A 7,542-nucleotide genomic window follows, 5' to 3' on the forward strand; every position below is an offset into this window, starting at 1 on the left:
CAGGAACAGGTTTGATGAAGTGCCTGCTGATACGAAGCCATTCAGACACGTCTCACGTCCCGTCAGATCCAGCAGGCCCTCATTCCTGAGTTCATCACATTTGAACGTCTTCGGATCCTTCTCTAAAGCTTACTTCACAAGCCATATTATGGTACATTAGACAGTGTTTATACAGATTTAGTGCGATTCATTCTGATTTTCTTGTTGATTTAGATCATTTCTCTGTGTCACAAGAAGCTCATAAATAAACCATATCTAAATCTTGACTTTGGGGTTGTTGTGAATGTGTTGATTCTTCAGTGAGTGCGTTGAGCTCATGTGTGAATGATTAACTGATTACTCTGGCGTTTAATTATAGCAGCAGGAACCAGATAACAGCAATAATCACTTATCTGATCAACAAATGCAGATAAACAAGGTGTTATCATAAATGAACAATTATTATTGAACAAATGCAAATAGCAACTTAATTCACGTGACGTGTACTTTGGGTTCCTCTATTTGTGTGATTTAGAGGGAAAATGTGTGCCTTTTATCATTCGAATCACATGTTGCTAAAAGTTGCCAAATATATAAATATTAAATCGCTAAATTTGTTGCTAGGTGCTTTTTGAAAAAAAGGTTGATATGGTAGTCAGAAAAAAATGGCTAAATTAGCAACAGTTCATCAGTGTGCGTGAGCGCGTGCACGAGCGCGCCCACCTCTCATCAGTGCACGTGAGCGCGCCCACCTCTCATCAGTGCACGTGAGCGCGCCCACCTCTCATCAGTGCACGTGAGCGCGCCCACCTCTCATCAGTGCACGTGAGCGCGCTCACCTCTCATCAGTGCACGTGAGCGCGCTCACCTCTCATCAGTGTTAAAGATGCTGCCGCTGAGTTCAGACGCGGATTCGAGGCTCGGGTGAGAGTTTATGCTCAGTTCCTCTGTGTGTTCGTGTTTTAGAGTCTTCAGCCCGAGTAACTCGCTCTCTTGTGTTCTGATAGCTGTCCTGTGATATGGAGACCCTGGGATCTTTCAACAGGAGAGACGCAATTAAATAAAGTAACTTGCTTTAATGACTTTAGTGTCTGTGTTTCTAGATCTCAGAGTCAGAGAGAGTAATTACACCCGTGTTCTTGTGTTCTTCAGGTGCTTTCTGGAGTTGAAGATGTTTTCCATCATCCTGTGAGGTCTGGTGCTCTTCCTCTTCATTCAGAAGACAAGAACGCTTAAATGTTTATTAGATGCTTTTAAACACCTAGTGAACACAAATATGTTAGGAACGTTATCTCTGAATGTTCTCTAAACGTTCAAAATGCATAGTTTTTAATGTTTTAAAAACGTTCTTATTGTTATGTGAACGCTCAGAGAACATTCGATTTTATCATAAGAGACCCTATAGAGCACAAAACCATCTGAAGCTGAATAAATAATCTCTCCATTGATGTATGGTTTGTTATGATCGGACAATATTTGTCTGAGATACAACTATTAGAAAATCTGGAATCTGAGGGAGCAAAAAAATCTAAATATTGAGAAAATCTCCTTTAAAGTTGTTCAAATGAAGTTCTTAGCAATGCATATTACTAATCAAAAATGAAGTTTTGATATATTTACGGTAAGAAATGTACTAAATATCTTAATGGAACATGATCTTAATATCCTAATGATTTTTGTCATAAAAGAGAAATGTATAATTTTGATCCATACAATGTATTGTTGTCTATTGCTACAGATATACCTGTGCTACTTAGTTACATGTAACGGAATTATGTAATTTAATTACAAAAAATGTAATTGTAATCAGTTACTGAGAAAAGTGTAATTAAATGAGTTACTTATGAAAATGTTCATGATTACAAAGGGGAAATCTTTCACAAACACAGATTTGAGTTCTTTCCCAAACTGCATTGAGTGTAAAACGAGACCGCAATGCTTCAGGAGTTTAGGACACATGATGATTTGATAACTCTTTTATTTCCTATTTGGGGTTATGATTTGTTTAAAATTACCCTTTTTTTTCATGTGAAGATTTGATTTAAAAAACAGTATCATAGCCATTAAACTATGATTTTAAATCTGTATTTAACCTCAGAATGATCTGAAAGTGAAAAGAGACACTAAAGTCTGATTTTGTGCTGGCTGTGCTTTAAATGAAATGATTATAATCTTAATTGAAGTGATGAAGGATTCTGAAAGTCTGACAGTAATCAGTGTTGAGTTCTACTGTAATATTAACCCTGTCTGCTTTACATGCTTCAAAATAATTAACAGTTCAAAACAGTTTAGAAAAGTGATCAAATGTAATCAGTTCCATTACTTTAATCAAATAAATGACATTACTTGTTACATTTTAAATGGAGTAATCTGTAACCTGATACATTTCCAAAGTAACGTTTCCAAACACTGTCATTTTGCAAACATTATGGGAACGTTATGAAACATTTTAAAAACGTTAAATGGACGTCCAACTAAAATCTTTCAGAAATAAAATGTTCCATGAACAATGTATAAATAATGTTTTGAGGATGTTATTAAAGAGTAGATAACTGAATGCATGTGTTGTTCATGTTGCAGGGAAAATGTTTGCTCATAAGTTTGTGAGAACATTAGGCAGAGTTCTGTGTTAGCTGGGATCACTGTGTGTCTCTGACGGCTCGCACTCATCCGCAGGCTGTTTCTGCCCAGATCCAGGATGCAGGAGTATCTGTCTCATCTGGGCCGGACGGTTCTGGACAGTTTCCCCGCTCAGGCCACACTGCACTTTTACAACGATGAAGACTCCAGCTCTGAGGATGAAGCAGACACTCATTAACGTCATCAGGTCTATAACATGAACTCACTAGTGAGCTGAGAGCGAAGCGAGCGGCCGTCAGGATCAGAACACTGTTTAGGAAACATGCCGGTGTGTTTGAGTTAGCGCTGCAGATCCACAGGAACGAGACGAGCAGAAATACTATGCAACGGTGAGACGGGTCACGCCATCAAACACACCTTTGATCTGAAGAAGATCCTTCAGCTGGGAACAGCCTTAAAGGGATAGTTCACCCAGAACTGACATGTACTCTTCCTCAAGATGTTACAAACCTGTATGAGTCTCTTCTGCTGAGCATACAAGATATTCTGAAGAATGTTTGTAACCAAACAGGTGACGGCACCCATTGACTTCCACAGTATTTTCTTACTATGGGAAGTCAATGGGGACCCACGGCTGTTTGGTTACCGATATTCTTCAAAATATATATTTTGTGTATAAGAAAGAATCCCATGCAAGTTTAGAACAACTTGAACGTGAGTGAATGATGACGATTTAAATTTTTGGGTGAACTGTCCCTTTAAGTGTTTAATTTGTGTGTTGTTGGAATTCATATTTCTGTTAAAATCTAAACACAAATAAAAACAAGATTGCTCAACATGCGTTTGCATCCTCCATTTATTAATAACTGAAGAGTTCAGATGCAAAAGCCTCAAAATGCCGTCTGAAATCTTCTAAAATGAGCATTTGTATCAGGCTCCTATATTTATGTTCCGTTATTTCACTTTAATAGCATAGAAAAGGACCTATTTATTGCCATTAGAATAAAATGACTGAACCTAAACATAGGAGCCTGATAAAAAACAGTGTCTGAAAAATGCAAAGAAACACTCCAATAATAGACAGCATAGAAGTGAATTTTTATTTTGATAACAAAAATATGTTTTCATGACTTATTCATCATATAATTGTTTTTGCAGTATAATAAAAGTCATTGTATTCTAATACATTAAACAAACAGCAGTGTGTGGTGGTGGCGGGGTCGTGGGGTCACAGGTCAAACGGTGACTGGCCACCCGACACCGGTCTGTTTGCTCATGAGGGCCAGTGTCTGCAGAAGGAGACGAGCAGGAACACGAACCCACCGCAGATGATGCAGATAGTGAGCTGACCGTTTCACTTTAGTCTGAGGTCACAGAGGTCACGGTCTGACCCCAAACCACCAGTGACCCCGGTGTTTGAGAAAGATGCAAAAGCTCAATGTTTAGAGCTTTACTAAGGTGCTTTGGTCACACAAGTCCCTCATGGCAGGGGTGTTTCCCAAAAGCATCGTAAGCCTAAGTTGATCATAGCTCGATTGGTTTCAGTGGGTCTACGATGTAGCTTACGATGCTTTTGGGAAACGCAGCCCAGGTCTCTCCGAGGGTCATGGGTCACCTGACAGTCAGATCTGATGGATCTGATCATCTAAACCCTGAGCAAACGCCTCGCATCACTGCGCTTGGGGATCCAGGTAAAAGATGCGGTTTATTTCGCTGATGGGAACATCTCGGAGTCTGGGAATCACTCCTTCCTGATCCTCGTCCGCACGCTGACTCGTGGCGTAGTGATCTATACCACAAATAATGACCCACAAATCATTTGATTTAACAATGCAAGTTGTTTAAAATCACTTGAAATTTTAGTAAAAGCGAGTGAGTGTCATTATAAGCGTTGATGTCATCACCTGTGATGTTGTGGACGGATGCGAGCGGAGCCGTGTTCATCATATTCACCCCGAACAGCAGCACTAGACAGGTGCTTAAAGTCACCAGCAGGTAGATGGGTGCCGCCAGAGCCCAGTATCTGAAACACACACGATATCAGCCTCGCCTCATCAACACATCAACACATGACATACATCAGATCCACTCACTTCTGAGGTCAGTAAGTCAGTCCGGCCGAGTGAAGCCAAGCGTCAGGAACAGAAGCCCAGACCACATACAGAACTGATGAGAGCAGTAACACACATTAATAACACAACACAGCAATAAACACAACACTTTATTAAATCATGGATCCAAAACGTTCACATCTTTTAGTCAGAAATTAATATATACATATTCTGTGTGTGTGTATACAGTATACACACACACACACACACATATATAACAGTGTTGGGGAGTAACTAGTTAAATGTAACATTTACATAATTTAATTACAAAATAAATCTAATTGTAATTCGTTACAGTTACTGAGAAATAATGTGTAATTAATTTACAGAAGGGGAAGTTGTGGCCTAATGGTTAGAGAGTCGGACTCGTAATCCAAAGGTTGCGGGTTCGAGTCTCGGGCCGGCAGGGATTGTAGGTGGGGGGAGTGAATGTCCAGCGCTCTCTCCACCCTCAATACCACGACTGAGGTGCCCTTGAGCAAGACACCGAACCCCCAACTGCTCCCCGGCCGCCGCAGCATAAATCTTATTCCAGTCCAGGAGCTCTCAGAATCCACTCCAGAACCCGCTCCAGTCCGGGAGCTCTCAGAATCCACTCCAGAACCCGCTCCAGTCCAGGAGCTCTCAGAATCCACTCCAGAACCCGCTCCAGTCCGGGAGCTCTCAGAATCCACTCCAGAACTCGCTCCAGTCCGGGAGCTCTCAGAATCCACTCCAGAACCCGCTCCAGTCCAGGAGCTCTCAGAATCCACTCCAGAACACGCTCCAGTCCGGGAGTCCTCCGAGTCCACTTCAGAACTTGCTCCAATCCAGGAACCCTCTGAGTCCGCTCCAGAGCTTGCTCCAGTCTGGGAGTCCTCCGAGTTCACTCTAGAACTTGCTCCAGTCCAGGATCCCCCCCGAGTCCACTCCAGAGCCCACTCCAGCCGGGAGCTCTCAGAATCCACTCCAGAGCTTGCTCCAGTCCAGGAACCCTTGGAGTCCACTCTAGAACCCGCTCCAGTCCGAGAGCCCTCAGAATGGACTCCAGAGCCCACTCAAGTTTACGAGTCCATTCCAGAACTCGTTCCGGTACGGGCGTTCACTCCTGGGCCTGCTCTGGTTCCTCCCGGGGTGGCGATTTCTGCTCTGGTTCCTCCCGGGGTGGCGGTGTCAGCTTCAGCTCCTCTCTGGGTGGTGGCGCCCACTCCTGAACTCTCAGTCTACCCTGTTATGGCTAAAGAGACTGTTGTACTGTCTGCCTGCCCTGTCTTGGTCAAGGAGACCATAGCCGAGTTATCGGTCCGTCCTGTTGCAGCCGTTGAAGCAGTTATTAAACTCTTGGTGCTTCGCTTTGTAGTCATGATGGTGTCATTTGGAGGTCTATTGGTCGTCTTAGTCCTGTTAAGGTGGTTATCAGCCTCACCTTTGCTGCCTGCTCTGCCGGCCCCGCCCTGGCTTCCCGCTCTGCCATCTTTTCTAATCCATCTTCCACTACATGGACCTGGTCCACCATCCCTCCCCCTAATCCACCTCCATTCCACCTCCCACCTGAAACTTCTTGACTTTTTATGGAGCGTCTGGAAGCCGCTCTTTAGAGGGAGGGTAATGTCACAGTCAGTTGTTTACATTTACATTTATATTTATTCATTTAGCTGACGCTTTTATCCAAAGCGACTTACAATTGCTATATACTGTATATATAACATGGAGTTTGTGACAAATACAATTTAGAATCTAGAAATGAGAGAAGCAGAAATCATGATTGTGATTAAATACAATAAATTAGGGCGAAAAATTCAAACCTTGATGTTTTTCAGAACATTTGACTGATCTCTCGATTTTTTAAAGATTTTTAACTAGTAAACTTGATAAATGTGGCTAAAACATAATTCAAGTTACTGTTTCTTTATTAACCCTCAAGTTAAAGAGAATTCTGTTCTGAGTGCAGCACACATGAAGCTGTCAACATGATGTAAATATTAAACTAATCACTTAATTAAATATCTTTGCAGAAAAGATGCATGAACTACAACTACATCTTGTACAAACGTGTCTTATACATATATGTTCAGAAATAATACGAGGAAAAAATCTCAAGAGTCGAGGTAATTCAAATTCAGAATGACTGAAGGTATAACACCAGTAGAATATTATTAATGATAAATGTTCTGTAAAACAGATCTGTCATCATGATGCAAATATGAAACATCAGACATACAGTAGTAGTTCTTTACAGGTTTTTTATTTGATTGTGCTGCTTTTCCATAGTTTTTTCTATATAAACATGGACTGTTTGCGCTCGCGTCTCATGCATGAAACGGCTTTCTGCACTGCAAACAATTAATCTCGTACTTAGTATTTTTATATTATTTTCTAGTATAAATATCTAAACATCCTCGAATCAAGATGCATTTATTGTACAAGTAAAATGGCTTAAGATATTGTGTCTTGTTTTCTGTAAAAAATAACAAAATTTAGTTGGTCCCCATGAGCATGACATCTTCTCAACATTTGTATTCATCCCATAATAATTTTACTAGTACTTTTTACTTTACTTACTATATGTGTATATTTGCTGCTATGTCAGAAGGATGCACCTGAGATGTGTTCGAAGTTTGGTTCTCCGTTGAGCGAGGGACTGAATGTAAGAGATGGGTTGTTTTTTGTGGTACGCTCAACGGATGAACATTTAGAGACTGAAAGTCTAGGGGGGATACATTCAAGGTTGCAGACTGGTGAAGCAACTGATGCAAAACAACATCATTATTGTCCTGGGAAAGAATAACGAGTTTGTTTCACTGACCTCCATCTTGACGTTGATAAGCACTAGGTGCAGAATTCTGACACAATGTACTTATTGCGAAACCTCAGAAATATTGCTGAGTAATGG

This window comes from Barbus barbus (genome assembly GCF_936440315.1).
Source record: "Barbus barbus genome assembly, chromosome: 45".
Taxonomy (NCBI): Eukaryota; Metazoa; Chordata; class Actinopteri; order Cypriniformes; family Cyprinidae; genus Barbus; species Barbus barbus.